The 24409-nt window shown below is 34.8% G+C and overlaps 1 protein-coding gene across 1 annotated transcript in view; it reads left to right on the forward strand.

The window, feature by feature from the left end:
* Positions 1-24409, forward strand: part of LOC134742369 (uncharacterized) — a 51283-nt gene that overhangs the window by 9126 nt on the left and 17748 nt on the right. The window lies entirely within an intron of this gene.

Genomic DNA, 24409 nt, shown 5'->3' on the forward strand with positions numbered 1-24409 from the left:
AGATTGACCCCGATTTTAAATCGTAACTTAATCCTTAAACAAAACAAGGATTAGCAATTAGTTCACAAACGCCTTTTAGGGCTTATTGTGGAGCAACCATTTCGACATAACATGCACGATTTATATTAATGAGTAGTAGTATAGGTAGTATATATACCAGTAGATAAATATTTAACTGTAGTTCTTTAGCAAGACGCAAACTTTATTCATTTATTGACAAGCATTTATCAATTCGCTGTTAAGTACCATTTACTTCCATTTACGTAGTTTAGAAAGCAACGACATCTCTAGAAAACCGATTGCAATCGATTGGGGAGTTGCTAATCGATTAATCTTGGTTCTATGCTTTCGAAGACACACCGACGCGGAGCCTAGGTCAAGATCGCTGCTCGGCCGTGGCATCGAAACCAAAGCCTGAGCTCTTCTGTCATCGAACTTTGCATAACGGAATTATTGCAATAAAAATATTGCTCATGATCCACGAATTTTGAATAAAATATTGATAAAAATGTTGCATTTTATTCCGACCGATAAGGCGATTGGCTTCCGATTAAATGATAATAAGTAGAAGGGCAAAATATAATTCCTAATTGGACATGGCAGAAAAACTTAAAACGTGCGCGTTATAGTTGAAAAATGTGTCAATTAGAGCTATCAACGACTAATATCGGAATCAAATCACTTACACGACAAAGAATCCGTGCAATTAACTTCTAATAAAGTGCTGGAGTTTGAAACTATATCATAAATATTTGCGCAATCGTCGTCCACGCAAAAGGTAAAGTTTATACATTACAATTCGGGAATGCGATTTGGTATTTATTGACCGCTCTAGTTCCAGTTACAATAACGCGAACAGCTGGCAAGAGCGCCGGAGTCTAGTGATCTAACGAAACTGATAACACTATGTACATTACTGTCTTTGCGTACTGCTCAACCGTATTTGTTGTATAGTCGATACGCATTGAACACTTCGCTTAACGTAACTTACGATTACCAAACATGGTCTGCTTAAATAGGGCTGTATGCAGCAAGCGCCTAGCACAATTTGTGGGTAATCTAACTTTGTCCAGGCCACTGTGATTATTACTTTCACTGTTGTGCTGTTTTACGTAACGATTCCGTATCTTACAGCTAAATATCAATTTATAAGAAACATAGTATTACGAGACCTATCTTTTATTTAAATCAAATCAATCGCTGACAATTTAATTTACCAAAACGGCTACGTGGAACTATTATCTCATGAATTTCATCAACTAATTTATATTCATTAATTCACTTGCAGCTGTTAGTTTAAGTAGTACCTATTTATACATTACCTAACCCTCAAGTGCTTTCAAAGTTACAATTACAGACAATGAGAATATATATGTAGAATAACTGAATTTTCAAATGATATAATAAATCTGTCGATCAGTGAAGCACCATTCAGATTTTCAAAAATAACACCTTGTTTTGATTTTTTGACCGCTTCAGTGTATCTCGCGCCAATAGTAGTGTAAGATTGCGCCTATAATCAATCAAGACGACATTCTTAAAATCTTGAAGCCATATTGAACATTTTATTGCGTGCACGTTTTTTTAAACGCAGCTAATACAATTATATACGAGTACATCAGATGTTGATGATCAGGTATTTGATTAGATTCTAATCAAGTACCACAATTTCGAATTTGTCACTCATTTCATAAGTAACATTTCACACATAAATACATACATATGCTACTCAAAATGTTTATAGGTAGTATGTTTGCACGAATCTTTAATATATGATTTTCATTCATGCTAGATTGAAAATAGTTTCGTCTGATTAAGCAGCAATCAAAAATTGAAATCGCTTAGGTAGGCGTGGCAAAGAATTAAGTCATTATAAATGCCCTCTAAATACGATAATAACTTATTTCCATGTAGATTACCTGTAGTAACCGGCGGGCATATGATTAAATGCTTGCGTAAATATTCCACTACAATATCTTCATTCTTTCTTCATCATCATCATCATCATATCAGCCAGAGGACATCCACTGCTGGACGTAGACCTAGACGTAGACCTGCCGGGATTCAAAACCATAACCACTAATATAGGTTTACTATGGACTGAGTAAAGTAAGAACTTAAACTGTTTATACCTTAATGTTTCCTGTGAACATTTAAAATGACATGAGGACCTTTCCCTAATTAAATGGTCGAGTTTAATTTTCTCTAGAGGAATGGCCGCGGCTTTCTACCTCCTAGTCCGTATACGACTCGGTGGGAACGACATTTTTACGTAGCGTCTACTAAATCAATCAACCTGATCGCTGGACGCTGTTCATGTGTGAAAACTGGCCTATCTATAAGCTGTTATGATAATCGTACATATATCAAATAATACGCCAAGTAGATATATAAATAGATAGACAGATAAACCATTTATTCGCTTGCCACAATACACGCATATAGACAAAAAATAGAAACAATAACAATATCAAAATAAAAATAAAATAAAGAACAAGAAGCATCAATAAAAGGTACTTACTTAGGTAGGTTTGTTGTGTGCTTTGCAGCAAAACAAAAGGGTTCTGGCTCAGTAACACGCTCCACTCTTTTATTCTGCTAGAACCCAAATAATACATTAGCTCAGTATGCTTCGTTCCTAAAAGATTACCGATCGCGTTTGAGTATCGTTTAAATAATTATTAAATTAACTGCTTGTAGTTAAAAATAATTAAATTACGTATCTATACCTGAACTACAGGATACAGGAACACTTCGATATTCGTGATCGTAATTTGTAGTTTTAAATTTTCAAGTGTTTAGTCAGATGGACACAAGATGTTGACACCCGACAGCAGAAGACTAAAGGAAGAAATAAAACGATGTCATAACGTCTTTTATGTTTTGTAGTGAGTTTTTGCGCTTAAGGCTTGGTGTTATTTCTTTCACTTTCTCGCAAGTAAAATACGTAAAGAGGTAGAAGTCGTAAAAGGCTCTATAAAAAAATAATAAGTACCATTGCATTTGGATGGTAAGGCTGGAGCCAATTAATAAATAATAAATAAATCACCGTAAAACTAATATTGGATTTTTGTGGGCTATTTGTATATATACTTGTAATTTAACTAGAAATAGAATGTTAGTTATAGTTGTGACGTTTTGTCACAATTACATATGGTGATTTAATAGTATATTTAATCCACCTACAGAACGAAATTATAGGATATTTTGAATGTGAACTTCGAATATCGTTTTAAGGCGGTTCCCTGAGCCAGAAGGCGAAAAATCTCCTTATATGATCATGTTTTTCTAAGAGGCGTTGATATTCATAGACGTGGAAAAAATATATGTAGTTCTTGACTATATTATCTTTAACAACATAGCTTCCGATACACGAATTATGACACTTCGCTCGATACAATTAATTCCCAAAGTAACCTCTAACTCGGACTTTTAATCCTACTTTACTCGGTTATTTATTATGTGATACTTTAAACAAAAAAAGAAGAAAAAACAATCTTAACATAAATAGTAATTTCAAAGCTTTAGAATTTCGATGTTGTAAGGTAACGTTTTCAAAATAAATAAAAACCGACAAAATTCGAACAAAATTGACACTTGGCGCGTATGTTCTTTCCCGTTCTTTCTTGCGAAATGTGACAAAGACAGCGGCAAACCGATGGAACGGCCTTAAGTTGTAACCACAACATTTAGAGCAACTACTCATGGAGATTGTATGAAATATATTCATAAGATCTATTTAGTTCATAACTCAAAATAAATTTTATTAAAACCATAAACATATGTACTTAATTATTACGAACATAGAATAAATTGTACCTAACATAAAAATTAAAACTACCTACACAACTAAAACTAATACCTTTGGGGTTCTTCAAAAAAGGAGTGTACAGGTTTTTAAAGGGTCGGCGACGCGCATGCAATATCTCTGGTGTTACAGGCGTCCATAGGCTACGGTGACTGCTTACCATCAGGCGGGCCGTATGCTTGTTTGCCACCGTCGTGGTATAAAATAAAACTAATACCTAAAACAAAAAACATGGGTGAATAATTAATTATTCTTGTTGGTTCGACACTGATTCGAGCTATCATCATGGCCACAGGGCACATATCCGCTCCCGCTCTAAATCCGCTAACGCCATAGCGCCATCTTACGTTCATTTTACTTTCGCCAAACTGGTGCACGGTGGGTCCGCTCTGGACCACTGGCGCAAGGTTGCGAAACAACTGTTCCAGATCTCGTCTTACGCACTTGTCCATTGGACTTGGCTTATAATTATAATCTACGCTTACTGTACGTGTACATACACACGGTTTCTAGAATCTACAGACATGGGGCTCCATTCATGGGGATTCAGATTTAACTAATTTGAAACAGATTTTTAACTGATCTTCAAGGTCGTGTTAAAATAAGATCAAAGCCGTAGCACGTTGTTAAGTGAATCGGGCTCATGGTGGATATTGAAATGTGTTGCTCTTCGGAAAAATTGCGATTAAATGATTGCCAATAAGATGGCACTAGTGTAAAGGTATAATGAGAAATATTTCTTGATAGCAATAAAAATCTCAGAAAACATTCATGAGACATGGGTATACCGAGTCACTCACGTAATTTACTTTGAATCGAAGAATGACGATTTAAATTCAACCGAAATTACGTGAGTGACCCATTATAAAATAGCAGTTAGTTGTGTAGTTATGTTTAACTAGTTTTTACTAAAAAAAACATAATACGTGGATGTTTCCGAAAGCTAAGGTATTGTAGAAACAAATGCCTTCGATAAAACAATTTTATTAAAATTAATACCACAAAATCCCTTAACCAGAGAGACGATTTTTTTTATGCTTGGATTCATTCAATTATTATTTGAGGTAATACGTAATAATACTAATAACAGACTTTAGCGTTCTAGTTTAAAATAAATCACACACATTGCAAAAAATGCGCACATATAACTTCCAATTTAATTTGATGAGCTTGCGTTATCTAGGCGCTAAATTTACTTTTAAATTAGGAATGAAACAATCTAATTCTCCGCCCGACCGCAATTCACAATTATATTTGACCAAATCTGCACAATCCAACAAAAGCTTTATAATTTCCGGACCTTTTAAAGGTACACCTCATTGGCAGCAAGGCCACGGTGTGAACTGTGAATGTGCCGCACGACAATTGCATTCCATATAATTCTGCAAGCTTAATGGACAATCCATTTTAATATTTCTTCCTTAGGTATTTAAGTACAAACTACGCGGTCAGTTGTCACTATGACAACGCAAAAGCGGATCTGATTGATTTGGCATCGGCGTCAAACATTGAGGCGGATGTTGGGAACGCCCTTGTCATGGAATTCGCTGCGAACAAGTGACTGTCGTGGATAATTAATCATTTGTTCTAGGTTCTGACGGTAGCATTTTTAGCAGCAGGTTACACATCTACAGATTGATAATCACTACGCAAAACTTTCATTAATTCTGTCTTTATTGTACTAAGTATTTGAAAATATTTTCTATCTAGTTGGATTAATTTAAGGATGATTGCACATGCAGCGCAGCGCTAGATTGTAATTGTTCGAAGACCGTGGGAAGAACTCGGCACTTTATGGTCTCTACGATATGAATAAAACACAGATTTCAGTCGTTTTCGCAAAGACAAGGATATCAATTAACATGAAAACCGGGGACTGTATGTTAATTATAAATGCATTATGTAAACGGATTCGGAACACTGAATGTCTAACTTAAACGTGACTTGAGGAAACCTTAGCCCACATAATCTAGGCGCTGAATTATCATTGAATACGGACAATAAGGTGACAAAGTAAGCTAAAACAAAGTTAACCGATATATAATAACAGCAATCATAAGAGCTGTTACACTGGTAGCCGACCTTGTCCTAATGGTCGCAGCGTAGATGCAATTTTGTCATTGTGCATTTGATCGCGTGTCTAAAGAGTAATAGCATGTATTTGTAACTTACAAAAATACAATCAAAAGTAATTATTGCAAAATTATTCTAGTTTCTTTACGGAGGCTTATTCATTACCTACTAATTCAGGAGGCTATATGTCTTCAACTCCTAATGGGGTTGGCAACTGTCAAAGGTTTGCATAGATGGCGCCATCATAGCTTGCCATCCAGGGCATAAAATTCCATTAAAAAAATTTACACAATTCTAGGGATTGACAGGACATTGATTTTTGTTAAGGTAAGTAGATTAGCAAGGTACTTATGCCGAGCGGGAAGAATTAAATAGTTTAAAATTATATGAAAGGACCGACCACCTTTTAATGAAATAGGCACGAAAATGAGCTAACCTGTCTATGCTATGGAACTATTTTAGCAAACACCTTATAATTAGTATTCACATATCGCAACACCTATTATCCCCTCAATTCAACATACCTATTCAACAATAACCATTGTACTAGTATCTGGCGCATCTTATTACAAAATGGTTTGTTTGAGCCCGTCTGCTTTGCCTGCATGACATTCTGATGGCATTCAGTGAGACAGGTGAATCGCCAAAATACCGTTCACGTCTAGATGTGAAACTGTCAGGGCAACAATGTGACAAGCCTACTTTCTACGCAATTTGGTAATGTTGAAATTTCTTTAAATTGCAATTGCGACACTTGTGAATTATTTCAAGGCGAAATCATATGACAGTAATAATAAATTTTACAGAAAGAAACAAACAGCAAGCAGTTTATTTATGCATACCTAAACTAATTAATTTGTAGGCGTATCATGTGTAAAACGTACATAGACTTTATATTTTTTAAGTATTTCCCTTGAGATATTTAATTTTGGAATTCCACATATATTTTCCAAATGACAAAAAATCTAATCTAAGTAAATTAAAGATAATATATAAACTGTAAATACCTATAGCAGAGTGTAAAAAGTATACAGTGGACCGACGACTTTAACGTGTACCGAGCTACTAACAATGGCGAATGTATGCAGCTTGGGTGCTTGCGGTACACCCCTCGCACCTCGCACGATTGCCCTGTCTAGACGGCTTCGTCGGATATATAAGTATATTGTTTTATAGACTGTGCTCATAAGGATTTATCTATAAAGACACTAGAGAACAAGGAACTAAAACGTACGATTTGACTGTCAATCACCGTAACTGGCGTCAGTCATACTTATAAAATGACAACTTAAATCGTATCGTTTTCCACTATATTGGTCTGGCTCGCGGGCCCGAGAGAGGCTTAGCTTCCGCAACAATAATTATTATTATCAGTATAAATACACAAATGCTACATTTCCCGCAAACGTCTCGTCTTAGTTGTAATATGAGACAAACAGTAGTAGTTCGACATTTTAGACAACATAGCTTATATTGTACCTACATAATAACTACTTTAGTGTGTTGAACAACAAAAAGAACTGTTATCAAGCTAGTTTACATTCCATTCTTATTTAAATTTTATTATGAGTGTTGTACATGCATTAACTTACAATGATTACATATCATCATACACCAACCTCGAAAGTTGATTTGTGAATTTGCTTCAAGGCCGCTTCCTAATTAGGGGTTAAATCTCTTACATAAGTAGCTTTAATAAGACTTTTTAATTTGACATGCCTACTTTTTCGGCTTCGTGTCTTAAAAAATGACAGCTGTCATTTCTAAGCAGCATTCTAATTGTGTCAAGGCAAACCGGAAACACCAGAAGTGGCTATGTGTAAATCAGGTTTTTAATTACTAATTACAGTTGAGGTTATTTTAGTATTAGGTTAGGTTACTTAAGTTTACAACCAGCTTTAACTATGTATTTTAAGTATACGATAATTTATAGTAGGAGCTACAACTGGTATTACTATACACGTCTTAGAAACCAGAACACCCAATAGTCGCATACTTTTAACAATTTACCATAGTACCTATTAAGCACGTTACCGCTGTACCGACCCTTTAAAAACCTATACCTTCAATAATCAGTAACAGAAAATTACGTGAAAGATTAAAAAAGCAGTTACATATATACATGGTAAGAGTTCCGGCCGGAAATGTGTCACCATGCAAAGCAAAACAGGTACCTGTTATGACTTCGGAGAAGATTGTGTGAACTTAATTGTTATGTATGTAAACGTAATGTCTGATAAAAGTTGCATAAGGTAATGTGATTGTTATAGCTAAAAAAAATCTGCCAGTAATGGTATGTTTTGTATACAAAACACTTATTTATTATATTTATTTATATAAGTATTTCACCTACAGTTAATATTGCTTAAAATTCCTGCTTGACGTAAAAACGTGTTCACGATATGCTAATACGATCAATGACTTCTCAGAATCATGTATTGGACTACAGATTCGTTTTCTACTTGCAATATATAATTGTAGGCGACGCATATATTTTATGTGAACTGTACTTTTAGGTTTATCAATTTTTATTGTTGTTGGTTAATTTTGGTACTTGTAACGCCATCTAGTGTAAACTATTCTAATTAAAGCTACATAAAACAATGAACGGTAGCGAGCCCAAGTCATACGCTGCACCTATATGTAACTGTAGGTAGGAGTACATTTCCAACATTCTCACCCGCCGCGTTGGCTCCTCGCTCGCTCATAGTTTTGGCCTTGTATTTCGCGAATTTACGCCTTTTATTTAACCTGTCGCCTACAATAATGAATGAGTACCATAAGTCACTGACAGTGTCAAAACTGACATATACGCTAACGTCTAAGTAATTTACTTTCTGTACATCTCGCTCGCACTAATATGCGAGTACGAGCGAGATGCATAGAAAGTAAGTTACGTTCTCGATAGCGTTTATGTCAGTGCCAAATTGGTGGTAGTCACACAGGTGACTTCTTATGTAATTCTTGAGAAAGTGTGATAGAAAATTATATATAATGCAACAGTTCTGTTTTGCATATTCTTTTAGTTTTTATTCGGTAAATTTGTAATTTTTTTGCATAAATTTATATATTTATTTTTTTCAGGTAATATGCCGTAGGTCACTGATAACGGAAATGACAACTTAGCACCTTGGAAACAAGGTTTTAAAGGCAAGATTAGGTATAAGTTCACTGAAAACCTCTTTTTCATATATAACAGGGTGGCCAAATAACAAGTATACACTTTAGTTTTGTAATTTTATTTTATGAAATATAAAAAATATTTAGTATTCCTTGTTAAATATGGTATTTAGGGCCGGCAGTTAAACATGGAAAATAATGTCAGACAAATGTCTACCTCTAGCAGCATGGCAGATGTGAACCCTTTTCATCGCGTTTTTCATCACATTTTTCACACATTTCCTGCGTTATCTCAGTGACTGTGGCTCGAATATTTTGTTTTAATTGCTGAAGGTTCATTGGCCCGTTAGCATAGACACGTCCCTTTAGATAGCCCCACAGAAAAAAGTCAGGAGCCGTTATATGAGGCGATCTTGGGGTCCAATCAATGTCACCGTTTCTCGAATTATCCGCAATTTTCTTACAGTTACCGCAATACGTGATTGGGATGAGTTAAACGTTTTAATAATTTTATTAAAACACGTTGTTCCATCGTAAAACGCTCCATAACAAATTTGCCGTATCTACACAAAGTAATTTTCATGCAACAACTGTCATATTAACCGCCAAAACAAAATGGCGGCAAAAAAAAGTTGTATACCTCCAAGTTGGCCACCCAAATATTAGGTTCATTACGAAAAACTATTGCTATAAAAACATCACACACACTCCATTTACAATCTACACGCATATGTCAAAACAAAACTTTGTAAAGAAACGGCCTGTGCATACCGGATGCGTGTACATAGACGTGCACGTGCAGATCCTTATAAAATGAAAAATGAAAAATATCTTTATTATTTATTTACAAACAATATAATGCACATTTGCTGGGACCCCTCTTTAGGCTTAGAGGGCCTGTGTTGAGACGTCCCGCTCTTCTAACAACCGTAATTACTAATAGGTACTTAGTAAGTACTACTTACGTAATTATATTACATTGCAAAAATTTTTTTGCCACTTTTATACATATATAGGTATTTTTATTTTATATTCAGGACACCATTGTACGTGTGCGCGCGCGCGCGCGCGTGTGTGTGTGTGTGTGTGTGTGTGTGTGTGTGTGTGTGTGTGTGTGTGTGCAATCGTGCGTACGCTTAGGAACTCATTCTTTGTTTCTTACTGCTGGAGTAGTCGCTTATAAAGGGGCCCACTGACTATCAGTCCGCCGGACGATATCGGCCTGTCAGTTGTTCGAAACTGTCAAATTTTTGTTCTAACTGACAGGCCGATATCGTCCGGCGGACTGATAGTCAGTGGGTTCCTTAAGAGGCGGCACGGTGCACGGCCCCAAAATTTTAGCAAACTCTCACGTTCACGTCTACGCACACGCAGCTGGTGTGTTCTGGCCTTAAACATTCGCTATCTATCGGTGAATGAACAAACAAGTAACTTGTCGGTAACATCCGCCGCGTCAATGCTCCGACAACTAATTTACATAAGGCCAATACATGAGGCTTTTCCTTCCTATTTTCTAATAATATTCTAGTATTAGCGGGCCGTTTTTCTTGTCGCAAAACCTGCATATTACAAGCCTGGTGGTCGTTATTCAAAACAGTCCTTAAAAGGAGCTCAATATTCTATGACTACAGGCATTGACTAGGTTTGCTTAAGCGGTGTAAGATAATATTTATTACCTGCCGACTCTACGCTTTCGTAAACAAAAGCCACTTCGGTTACTAAACTACGAATAAAACTGATTTGTCGTGAATTAGACTTATAAATACTTGCATTTTATTTGTTTGCGATGTACTAGCTAAATCGTCTGTATTCTTCAATATCAGTACTTAATTAAGTTAGTATTTAACTAGTGATTTCTATCTTTGACCTGGTTTTCATTTGTCATCAAATAAAACAGGCGCTAATCCTCTTTAAGCGCTAGTCAGTTCGTAAAAAAACGATCCTAATTATTGTTCCGCCAGCCCATTTAATTTGCCAGCAAGTGCATTATGATAATGAAACTCAAACGCAACGAAGCGTATTAAAATCCGGATGAATTATTGCGTTAAACCGACGCTCTAGGCGAAAAAAGCGTCTTAGTAAACTAAAAGGGTTGTTAATTGTGCAGTTTTTATTAATTTTTGTGGTTGCTTAAGATTTTAAATGGGTAATTTAGCTGGAAATGAGATTCTAGAAATAAGCCTCTATTACCGTTATATGACAAGTATGAAATCCAATTGGTCTATATCAATTAGTAAATTAATGAGCCAATTACCTTTTACGTAAATCTTAATAAGGTGTTTCTAAGTAGGTATGCGGAATATAACAATCGGTATAATTAGTGCGGAAAAGTCTATATGTAATTCCCTATATGGGATTTAAAGCTTTGTTCAGAGGCTAAGATTTCATTGTAGGTTTATAAATAGGTGTATAAAAAACGAACAAATAAATATAATTCTCTAATTCTGACGTACTTGAACCCCGTTATGCCGTAAAGATCTTATAGCTATACCTATTTTATCACTATTAAGTATAAAACAAAGTCGCTTTCCGCTGTCTGTCCGTCCGTCTGTCCTTATGTATGCTTAGATCTTTGAAACTACGCAACGGATTTTGATGCGTTTTTTTTTTTTAATAAATAGAGTGATTCAAGAGGAAAGTTTATGTGTATAATTCGTAAAGGATTTGTGTAAATACGTTCAACTACCTACGATTACGACTACGATTGCGATTGAGTTTAAAGCCCAAAATGTAAGGCAAAAATGCATCATTTTCCGAATACGAATATCCTATAACCTACATGTAATGCATCCAGCGTTAGAAGAGCCAATATACACAATTGATTAAAATACAATAGGTCCAATTTACAAAAACTTTTAAAATGTACATCCAATAAGTATTGTAATGAAACCCAATCGGCACAGCGTCACTTTCAGCGAAAGTTATTCGCTCTAGATAAGAGAATAATGTATCTATCGGCAAGTGAAACCACTTTGCAATGAGAATGGCAAATAAACTACGATGGGCTTGCGGGTCACGTCCAAGGGACGCTAATCAGACCCACGGAAAGCGAGAAAAAAGTTAAAATTGCGCTTTAACTGTTTTGGAGCGTGTTTTGCATTCCGAATTGGCCTTTTATTTACTAGGCTGCATTTTTAGTAGCCTTAACAGTACACGTCAAAGAATATAATTTGTTGGAATATTGATAAGGATTTCTCAAAACTAGTCACATATTGTATTATGTAAATGTTGTTTAATAGAAATAGAAAATAAGCGTACAGGTTTTTAAAGCGTCGGCAATGCGCAGGTAACACCCCTGGAATTGCAGCCGTCCATAGATTATCGCTTACCATCAGGCCTACCTGATGGTATACGGCCTACCGTATGCTAATTTGCCGCCGACGTGGTATAAAAAAAACCGGCCAAGTGCGAGCCGGACTCGCGCACGAAGACATTACGCAAAAAACGGCCAAAAATAACACGTTTGTTGTATGGGAGCCCCACTTAAATATTAATTTTATTTTGTTTTTATTAGTATTTGTTGTTATAGCGGCAACAGAAATACATCATCTGTGAAAATTTCAACTGTCTATCACGGTTTATGAGATACAACCTGGTGACAGACAGACAGACAGACAGACAGACAGACAGACAGACAGACAGACAGACAGACAGACAGACAGACGGACAGACGGACAGCAGAGTCTTAGTAATAGGGTCCCGTTTTTACCCTTTGGGCACGGAACCCTATAAATCCTACGAACAATATAGTTAGGTATTATTTGTATGATAAAAAAGTGACATATTTTTTTTAAATAAGACGAAAGTAGGGTTTACTTATTGCATGTACTTACGTAGGAGATAAAACCTTTGGATACGTTTGACCTAGACATCTCCAACTGTAAGTCACAGCGATTTAGCAAGAGCGAAGAACTCATTATTACAATTACTTAAGTAATATTAATTACTGTATCATTACGAGTATAAAGAAAAGGTTCCCCATCCATTCGCAACCGATTAGTACGTGGCTTGTTAGACCAATTCTTAAAGCAACTGCTGTTACGAAAACATATTGGCAAATTTAAAAATAACTTAATTCGCGGTATGATTGATGATGTTGTTGGAAACAACACTCATGGTATATTTCGACATGAGTATAGCCTACTTTATACTCTAAAAATCGCATGGTGTAACAAAAACATAGACAAAGTCAGTATGTTAACTTATTTATGTTAGTGAGTACCTATGTTATAATTATGTTCATTACAACTTGAGGACGCTAGCCTCAAGTTACGGTGATTTTAATTTATTGCTCAATTTATTAAGGTATTTAGATACACGTTCAATTAATCAATTACATTTTATCGTGATACCTAATAATAAAATCATGTCTGCCGCGGCCAGTCCTTACACTAAATACGCAGCGGTAATTTACACATGATTACCGGCCTGAACCGAACTTTAAGATAAGTAAAAATTTGCTAGAGATCATTTTCAAAAGTGACGTTTCTTCAAACAAAAACGTCACTTTTAACATTTACATATCCGATCCATTCATATCTTTAGTGGAAAATTTTGACGTATCATAAAGTTTAACACAGTTATTTGTGAATCTGTATTACAGCGTTCTGAGTATAAAATAAAAATTTTGCTCGCACACAATACCTATATGCACATAATAATGAATTTCTTTTCCGCACCAATTGTAAATTTTCTGTTTAGCCCAATGGTTGACTGGTAGAGAATGCCTTATGACATTAAGTCCGCCATTTGTACTTTCTTGTACTGTGCTTCTACTGTGTAAAGGTTAAATAAATCAATAAAGAATAATTATGTATTTAGACGAATTAAGTTAATAAACTGTGTAATGTTTACTTAGGTATAATTTGAGATATGATCAAACCAGATATTATACTGTGTACACTGACGTGTGCTTACTAATAATGCATCTAGTTCAGGCTTCTGTTGTGTGCCAACAATTATGAAACGTGTTCTCTAACTATTTTCATTTAAATTAAATAAAGACAAATCAAATTATTTTTATTATATTTATTAAATACACATATATTTTTACTTGTGTTAGAAAGTAATCATTATTTTTAATAGATTATATATTTATCGATACTAAGGAAAAAAAAAAAAAGATAAAAAGCCGGTGGTTGAGGTTGGATTTGAACCGTCTAAATATATTTATTTTCGTGATACTTAAGACCCCGGAACAATTTTATGTTCATATTTAAAATAGTAGTAGCTCGAAAAGTGGCTAAGCTGAAGTGGGCCTAGGCTGGTCATGTCTGTCGCATGCCGAATGAGCTGTGGGGAGCAAGATCCCCAAAGAGTGGCAGCCCAACTCGAAACGAGGATCTGGCAGGCGGTCTAACATAAGTTGCGTTCTCGCGCGCGACTCCATTCCATACCATACATCTAGCGCGACTTCAAGTATGGACTCGCGCGCGAGAACGCAACTTATGCTAGACCGCCCGATAACGTCGCACAGTGGATCGAAATGACTAAAAAATGGACATTCGCTTTTTTTTAACCCTATTTAAAAAAATGTTTTCGGTTGAAAATGATATAAGAAATAAATAATGTTATTTTTTTTTCTAAATAAGGTTTATTTAAAGCAGAAAATAATATAATCTATTTTTTTTGTATGAAACTGAAAAATAGGTATCTTATTAAGAAAACCGTTAGAGATCTCGCTTTCTCCTTTAGAATATTATTCTCTACTAACAGTAGAAAATAGTAAACAGCTTATCTCGGTAGGTGTCCGTTTTATTTTATAGTCCAGTCAAAAGTCAGTAAAAAACAACATTTTTCTTAGTGTTTTATTTGTTTATTTTCAATAGTTTAACGGTATATTACTGATAAACACCCGCAAATGGTCTCGCCGGAAGACCAGCGATGACTTTAGGGTTAGCATTATGCTGAGGCGGGACCATTTCGTGGTAAACTAGGTATATACTTTTTGTTTTATATATACTTTTTCTTTGTAATACGTTTGTATGAAATGTAGTTTACCATGAATAAATTAATTATATTCTATTCTATTCTATAATTTAATGTAAATACTCTAGCTAGACTCGTTTTTATAGAAATGGCCGAAGACTGGAAAAATCTGTTAGAAATGGAAAAAGTGGAGGAGCCTGCTCTCTGCCCAGGTGTAAGACACAAAAGGCTCTCAATAATAATATTAATTTCAAACACGTTAGATAAGGAACACAAGAACAGTAAAGTTCCACGATTATCTATTTTCATATAGGTAATCCATCATAGGCTCCAGTAACTAATATGACCAAGAATTAATAACCAGTAACAGGTATCTTTAATTATCTGCAACGAATCGCGTATGAACGAGAACCTACGAATAATTTAAACATGCGCATATGTTATGCAAATAATCTGGCAGGAACATACCTGCCATATTACATCCTATCCTTCCTTTTAACTATTACAAAATGGTTAAAAGGATACTTACTTATAAGTGTATAAAACTTAATTCATGTGTTAAGTTATTTGACTGCCACTATGACATAGTGTATAATTTTTGGTAAGGTAGGCCTGGCCTAGGCCTCGATATGTGAAACTTTCCATTTAATTTCTTTGCGAACTATACCAAACAATGATACCAGTTTTCTTTATTTCGTGAGTCTGGAAGCAAGCATGTGTATAATAGATAATTATCAATTATTTTGTATTTACCTCTAAAACAAACACGTACACAAATGAAATTATTATTAAACAGTATTTAATTGTAATATTGAATTCGAATTACACAATGGTTACACAAATGCTGCGCTACTTCTGTATCGCGATCGCGTTATCGAGCGAAACGAGTGTCGTGCGAGATCGGCCGATACGGGGCTAGGTCGGCGCAACCACGGGAACATGATTACAATTTCATAATATTTTTGTAACTCTTTCCGTTTTACAAAATAACCGTCGCCTTTGGGCTTGTTCTGAAACTGATTGGTCAATATTTATTTGGGTCCATTTTTTTAAATTATCATTTTCAATAAAGGTAGTGACTAGATAGCTACTAGATCATTATTACGAAGGAATCGAGATATTTTTTTTAACAACATGAATTATATTATGATTTTTTTCTATTTATTTTCCATGCTTTGCAGGTCACATTTTTCAGTTTTTCGAAACATTTTTTAATTAATATTTATAGAGGCTATAAATCTTACGTATGAACGTTTGTTTCAACAAATATTCAAAATTAAATTAAATATTAAATTATTTCAAGCATCAACTAAATTTCAACACCTGTAACAAAATTGATTAGTGCAGGCCACAGTCAGACCTTGGATCACAGAATTATGTTCGCTTGTTATACCATATCATAATACAGAAACGTGTGAATGGTTACGAAACTCATTGTTCACCCAAGGCAGGTTAATTTAGGAGGTTTATAATCTTATCAATCATCCAGCGAGACAACGAGACTAACATTGGAGGACGCAATTTAGAACAAAAATACCCGAAAAACCCGTCCAAGTAAAAGAGCGTATTCTACGCCAATACGTAATGAAAACTCGATCAATGCTCATCATTATGATTCCAATCTTAAAACCAACAAGACAAATTTGGGTCGAAAATATTCCGGAAATTTTGCATCTTTCCTGTGAACAATGTCATAGGTACTTTACGATTTCATAGTAGCTTTCAAGAAATAGAAGGTGTGAATGCTTTTAAGGATCCAGCAAAAAATTAGACTTTTTTAGTCCATTTATTGTAGGATATCAACAAGACAGACTCATAACGCTAACTTATAGACTTATTTTCAAGGTTATTTAAAGTCTAATGTCTATGCCAATAAGCCCACAACCACTCATGCTTTAAAAGAGGAAATTCGACGCTGCATCGGAGAAATTCAGCCGCATCTATGCAAAATGGTCATAGAAAATTTTGACAAAATATTGCGTATGTGCCAGCAAAGCCTAGGAGGACATTTGCTTGACGTATTATTCCACAAATAACCCTATTTTATTTATTTCAAGATTTTATATACAAATGTATTATAACGAAAAAAGAAATGTGTTTTTCATCAATTTCAAATCTTGCGTCCTTTTTGGGACAATCTTAGCTAATCGATACTTAGCAACGCGCCATAATCCTAGCTACATAGTACTTCTTTATCTGCGTTTCATCTCACCTTTTATCAAATTGAGGTACGAAATAAGCAAAACAGAACATAAGTATCTTTCACTGCAACAGAAGTACAAAAAGGTTATAAAACTATAATAATAACGTGTAACAAATAAAGCTTGCACAATCACTTTTATTGTAAATTTTAACGATAAGGACCTAATCTTATGTAGTACAGCAATACCTATATTATTATTTCCTATGTTAAACCATATATATTAATTATACAATATAGAAAAAAGCCTTTATTATAATGACTGTAATTAAAATTTTATAATATTGACATATTAAAAAATAACTAAATATTTGATCATTATTTTGTCTTCAACTGGCCTAAGTAAAGAGCTCGTTGCGGTTATGATGGATATCATTACAAGGACCTTAATTTGATATGATATGATACACAAAACGCACTAACAACGGCAAAGACTGCGATATTAATGAAACCCCCACTGCGTAGAATTTACTAAGCAAGAGTAGGTACCTAGCCGCCGCACTGATTTCATTTGCCTGTTTGTGAGGTTTCGGTATACTAACGATGTAATTTACTTCAGGAAAAGTGGAAAAAAATACCCATTTGAAATTTTCTGTTTTTAATGTATCCGTCTAAACGTAGTAAACGACTACGATCATTAATTATACAATGGTTGGCTATAAATCTGATTTATTTGATAATAATTGTGCCAATTTCGTTATATTACCCAGTTATGGTCTAACAGTTGCAGGAACCTTTATTATTCAGCCTTGCACATGTACCAAGGTAAAAGTTTTGACGTCACATGTCGCGTGCCTTATAAAATATCCAATTGGATTGCGTAAATATTCAGGCATTTAATTCTATTGAATAATAATTAAAGGCACTGCATGCCATAATCTAAATGGTGCAGTTCTTTTCTTGTTTTGGTGGTCGGGTATCTCATGTCTGTCTATTTGGTTTTTACCCTTACTTACAATGATATCATGATGTTCAAATCAGGCTAAAGTGAAAGCAGGAAATATATCAAAGTGTAAATTAGGAATGAATTTCAATTGGATATCTTGATTGTGACCGATGGCGACATCGCCATTCCTTTTAGGGTAACTACTATAGAATTAGGTTAGGTTTGCAAGATTTTGAATCACAAGTTGCCAGAGGGCCGTACGATTTTAGTATTGAGCATGGTGTACGGACCTTAGGCGTAATCGTGGGAATCGAATTCTGGGTCAATTTAAACTGAAATCGATTACGTCGTTACGCTAGGCCCTTCATTATTTTATTATCAAGCCAAGTCTGTAATTTATCGATAACCGTCATGACTAGGGCTGTGACGGTAATGCGAAGGCGACTTATCACGACGCCTGCTCGCTATGGGCGCAGTTACTATTAAAATGGCTAATAATTCATTAGTCGAATGAGATCGATTAAAATTGTCGTAAAACAGGTGTTCTAATTAAAACACGAATTTTATAAGCTTTGCTTATACTGTACTATCCGCTTTTACATAAAATCAAAATAGAACACCAGTAATAAGAAAATACTGCCAATAATTTAAAATTTTAAAGTAGATAGTTGTCCCATCTTATATTAAAAAATAAAAAAAACTACATACGTAACATTACCCTCATACGACACCATCTAATCAACAACCAGCCAATACATAGCCCCATACCAATCGCAAAAAACTGGAAAAATGTAATTTATAACATATTTGTATACAAAAACAATAAAATATTCAGGGTGACCATGAATTGCGAAAGCGCACGGAGTGGGCGATGTCAAGGTCACCATCACAATTCAATCTGAAACACCGATCGTTTCATTAATAGCATCTCGCGTTATGATCTAATGGAGCCCGAAAACTTATTGTCTAGTAGAGTGCTTTAGATGAACCGTTTCGAAATATAAAATTAACCCCAATTTGCTCCAAGTTCGCCACATCTCCAATTGTATTGTTCTGCCTACTTATGTAAATATGATAAGAAGCTATTGAGAATTCGTTAAAGTACCGATGTCAAAATAAACACAGTAGGTACCTAAACTAGCTTTACAAACATATTTTTAATGTCTTTAATTTGCTTTTACTAAATAGTACCGGTGTCTGTGTGCTTTTCGGTTTAGAAGTTCTTCTTCTTTTAATAAATGGGGGTCTGGCCAACCAAGTTGGCACAAATTTGCCAATGTCAAGTGTTTTGACGTCTGCACCTGAGGACAGAGGACAGCACAAACATATACCGACACCAACACAGAACATGAAAGCACTACACGTTTTGTTATAGCTAAGTAAACCAAAGGTGAGTAATTAGTCCAGATGTAGACGACACCAACATTATAAAAGTTCAATGTGACCAATTTCTTGGTGTCCGATTTAAGGCAAAATTTGCCAAACACGTTAAAAGCCGTGAACTGATATTTATCTATATTCTCAGTTTGTTATACAAACGCATTTTAATTCAACCTTTCATCTGTGGGAGACCCGAATTCGGTAGTTAGTCTGTCGTCAATTTTTTGTACGTAATTAGCCTGTAAAGATATCCTTTTGGGAATACTGACTGCAAGACTCCGTTTTGGTGCTCATTATTGCGACACCATTAACGGAGAACTTGTTCGATAATCTCAATAAATGGCATTAAATATCATGCTGATTGCTGGCAAAAGCATAGTTGTAACTTGAAAACTCAAAGTACGCACATCCTCACTGTAACTATGTATTTAAAATGGTGGCACCATTTCTACAAAGGCGGGATCATAGATACAAACCCAATTTGTGTCAATTACTGACTAACAATTCAAGGTGTGAGTAAAAATCAAACTCAATTACAATAATTATTTACCAAAGTACCTTGCCAAAGGTCGACTGCTTTTTAGAAACAGAAATAACTAGTGCAGATATGAAATTTCGTAAGCCAATCAACGTTGTCCTCAACCTTAATATGATTTCGTATATTTCATTTTCGGAAACAATCGTTCTTGTTATATATGTTTCACTGTCAGCGATAGCTTTGAGGTACAAGGATAGAGGAGGAGGAGCTTTGAGGCGTTTTGTACTAGAATATAATAGAATAGAATTATTACTAGCTAGAATAGATTTTAATGTTAATAACATTTTGTTCCTTTATCTGTCGATAAAGTAAACTAGTTACGTAGTTGATTCGACTAATAGCATTGGTTTTTTTCTCCGCTCCCTTGGATTACAACCAATGCTATTAGACGATTCCCGCACGTCCTCTCTCTGCTCATCTCCGCCTCCGTGGAATTCGTGACTACTGGCCTTGAACTAGTATGCATGAAATATGACTTGATAAAATGTCATTAAATAAATTCAAAATATAAATATAAATATAGGTATTATGAGTAACTTACTCGTAATTAAGTTACTTATTATAAAGAAGGCAATCATGGAATCAAAGCTACCTTTTTGTAGATTTTATTTCCTAATTAAGGCGATAATTAATTGCTACTCAAATTTTAAGACAAAAAATCCTCCGAACTTAATTACATTATGCGTAGATTGCTTCTAGTAACCAAGGAATTACCAACAAGTTCCAAGTAGGAGAGACAAACATGATAATTATGGGCCGATTTTTATTTTGTTGTGGTTTTTTTTTTTCGTCTGATAAAAAAAAAGATGGATAGCTAGAGGAGCTCCCTATTCTTTACTAAGCGCAATTCCACCGTATGTCTTAAATAATCCTTCACTAAGTTACGAAAACGTTTGGAATCTTTTCGTGACAACGAAAAATTACATTTTTTTTGTCCCAAATCGGGATTTCGTATCTATTCCACCCAGAATCTTCAAACCGTCCAAATTTTATCCAAATCTAATGAAAACAAAATCGACAGCAAAATAAAAATCGGCCCATATTTTAACTGGCTAGAAATGTTAGTCAATCACCCATATCGCGCAATAAGGGCGTTACTATAATTAAGCTGTTTCGCGCTAACCGACCTCATCCGCTTATCCAGGAAGCCTTAATGTGAACAAAGTGGTCTGTTTTCAAGTCACTCGAGTGTTACATTTCAAAACAACTCAAAGGTGATATTCTAGCCGGTGACCTTAGGTTTACAACTTTGCCCTTTTGATACGTAATGTCTTAGAATAGTATGTCAGTAACGGTTATAGGTATTATACTAAAGTGACCCTTGCGTATATACTCGTTTTGATATAATAGTCCATTAAAGATATTGTTTATTGATACGATGATGAGCGGATAAGGTGCTGATGCTTAACCACTTAAACAAAAGAGATATATACACATATTTGTGCGAATAAAGGGAAATAAACCGGCAAAAGAGTACATTTTACATCCAGACATACAGACGTACATTGTTTTAATCCTGTGTCGATAGATGGCAGTAAATTTACTGTGACTACAAAAGTTACTATCACAATAACCCTCTATACTATCTATTCTCTTTAGTAATTGTAAAGCTAATACAAGTGTCGAGGCGAACCTTATCAGATGGTTTGGTAGCAGTTAATAAACACCTGCTAAACTGTTGCCACCGGCTAATTACTGTCAAAAGCTTAATTATATCGCGAAATATAATTGCACAACACGCCCTTTTATGTGTGTCCACATAGCGTTTAGATTCGGTCTTTTGTTTATGTAAAGCTGGTGTGGTTCAAGATCGAGCGGAGAGCGAGTAAGAGTCCTCGGCAAGATCGGTTCTCCATACAAACGTAGTTACGCTCTCATTTTATTGCTTTGAAACTTTGTACTTACAATAGGATAAGGTATATCTAGGTCTGTAACTAGTTTATGTAGCTTTAGATACCGTAGTAAAAAAATACAGCGAATTTAAGTTTTTCATACAAAACATGCTTTATTTCGGTTGTTTTATAAACTGGAGCTATATAAACTAATTACAGACATAGATATACCTCATGTCATTGTATATGCAAAGTTTCATTATAATCCAACACGAAGTTTTAAAATGAGAACGAATCTCCGTTTGTATGGGAAGGTAAAATTCGGCCGAGTTTGCCGGGGACTCTTTAAAAAAAAACAATTTGCTGTAATTTTGTTAAGTTGAAGACTGAAATAGTTGAAATACGTTAAAATAAGTAACCCTATTTTAACTTTTATTTCAACTTTTTCAGTAACCTACAGCATTTTCAGTGCTACGTACAAAATCTACCTCACGGGGCACTTATGGTTTTGGTACTGTAAATCGGATACAAGCATTTTGTTTCAGTGTATTTTTCAAATATATTCATTTCATTCATATAGCCAAGAATATGAAAGTTAGTACCGTAAAATTAGGTAACTTTAGACCACAACTTACAACTATGGTCCAAATTCAAGTTCCAGTAAAATATGTATAAGTATTTCTCAAATTATATTGACTTATATAATATAGAAAAAGCATGTGTATCTAAGCTCCAAAATAAATGAGGCTCGTTAAGAATCAACGTTAAAAACTGGACCATAGTACTTAAGGACTATAGTGAGTTACCTGATTTTACGGTACCTTATCGTATATTCGTTTATTTAATTAAAGTTTATTTAAAGTAAATATGTAAATACTTAAGTATAAGAAACCGGTCTAAAATAAGTCTCGACGTGACAGGTGGAGTCGATATTATAAAATTCGAAAGGAAATATCCCTTCTTTTTCCTACTACTAACTTAAGGGTAGTAGGAAAAAGAAGCGATATTTCCTTTCGAATTTTACAGATCCCAGTATGGGGTCCGCGTAGTCACTTAAAATAATACTCTCATAACTCGCGCTTCGCACTCCAATGTCACAGAGCAGTCATAGTCACCGTGGGGCATTGCGCACGCGGCGATTACACAGGATTACACACACAAGACAATTACCTGCCCATTACTCGGTTGCACCACACTGCGATAATCACTCCGCTATAAAAATATACTAGGTATCCTATCTCGACTACTTACAGATGAAAATTTATTAATTGCTTCTCAACTTTACGCATGTTTTCTCATGGTTTACGAGTTATGGGAATACATATTTTAATCCCACGATCCCATAAACACACAGCTAATACAAATTCCGTAGTTATTTTATTTAGTAGGTTTATTGCATTTATGTTTTCGAATAAGAAAAATAATATCGCAGGCTAACATTTGCGAACTAGTGAAGTTTAATCAATAAATCTAAGTGTTTTTTTCATGAAAATTATTTTTATACATAAGTTTTTAAATATATATAAAGTAGAGTAATACCAAATAAGAATTCGCAACTTATCCTTTTTGTGACAGTAGTTTTATTAAAAAAAAGAGCGTACTCCCATCTTAAAGGCCGGCAACGCACTTACAACCCCTCTGGTGTTGCTGGTGTCCACGGGTAGCGGTAATTTAATTTGGTACATGATACGTATTATAATTTAATTCCAAACTTGGATAGAGTAATAAGAGTAACAAAGCATGAAACGCTAGACAATTTAATAACAAAGCCAAGGTTGTTTTTAGACAAAATGGACAGTTCCTGGATATGGTCGGGTTTAATTAAAGAACTGTAACATTATCAAGTCTTTTGTCTTTTGTTTGGCGTAATTGTCTCCGCTTGTGAAACTTAACAATTATTTACTTTAAACTAACGTTTACGGGGAAATATACTAAATGTGTTTGGATAGTTAGGTTTCTATTAAGATTATTTTGTTACTGTGCCAAATACACTTATCAACCCCAAAGGGTATACCTTTGGGGTTGATAAGTGTATTTGGCTAGCAAAAAGGCCAAAACAATACTAAGACATAAATATATTTGTTAAAAGCACAGTAAAGTTCAATAACATATATTCCCAATGTAGCGGGAACATACGTTACTGAACTGTGATTTTACCAAATATATGTTTTAATATTGTTTTAAAAGTCCCCGGCAAGCTCGGTACCTACTCCTTACAAACGTAGTTACGCTCTCATTTGAAAACGACTAACTTGATTGCTCTGAAACTTTGTACTTACAATAGGATAAGGTATATCTATGTCTGTAATTAGTTTATGTAGCTTCAGAGTTAAAAAATACAGCGAATTTAGGTTTTCCATACAAAACTTGTTTTTGCTCTATTTCATTTGTTTTATATACTAGAGCTATATAAACAAATTACAGACCTAGATAAACCTCATGTCATTGTATGTGCAAAGTTTCATTACAATCCAATACGTAGTTTTAAAATTAAAAACGAAACTCCGTTTGTATGGGCCTTCCCATGTGTGAAATTTGGCCGACCTTTTTACATTATTTCAACATTTCTGACCTACTTTGAGCAGGTACGTAGGTGGAACGCAATAAGATCTAGGCTTCATTTCAAATCTTTTACTTAAATGAA

Source organism: Cydia strobilella, chromosome 6 (genome assembly GCF_947568885.1).
Source record: "Cydia strobilella chromosome 6, ilCydStro3.1, whole genome shotgun sequence".
In the NCBI taxonomy this organism is placed as follows: Eukaryota; Metazoa; Arthropoda; class Insecta; order Lepidoptera; family Tortricidae; genus Cydia; species Cydia strobilella.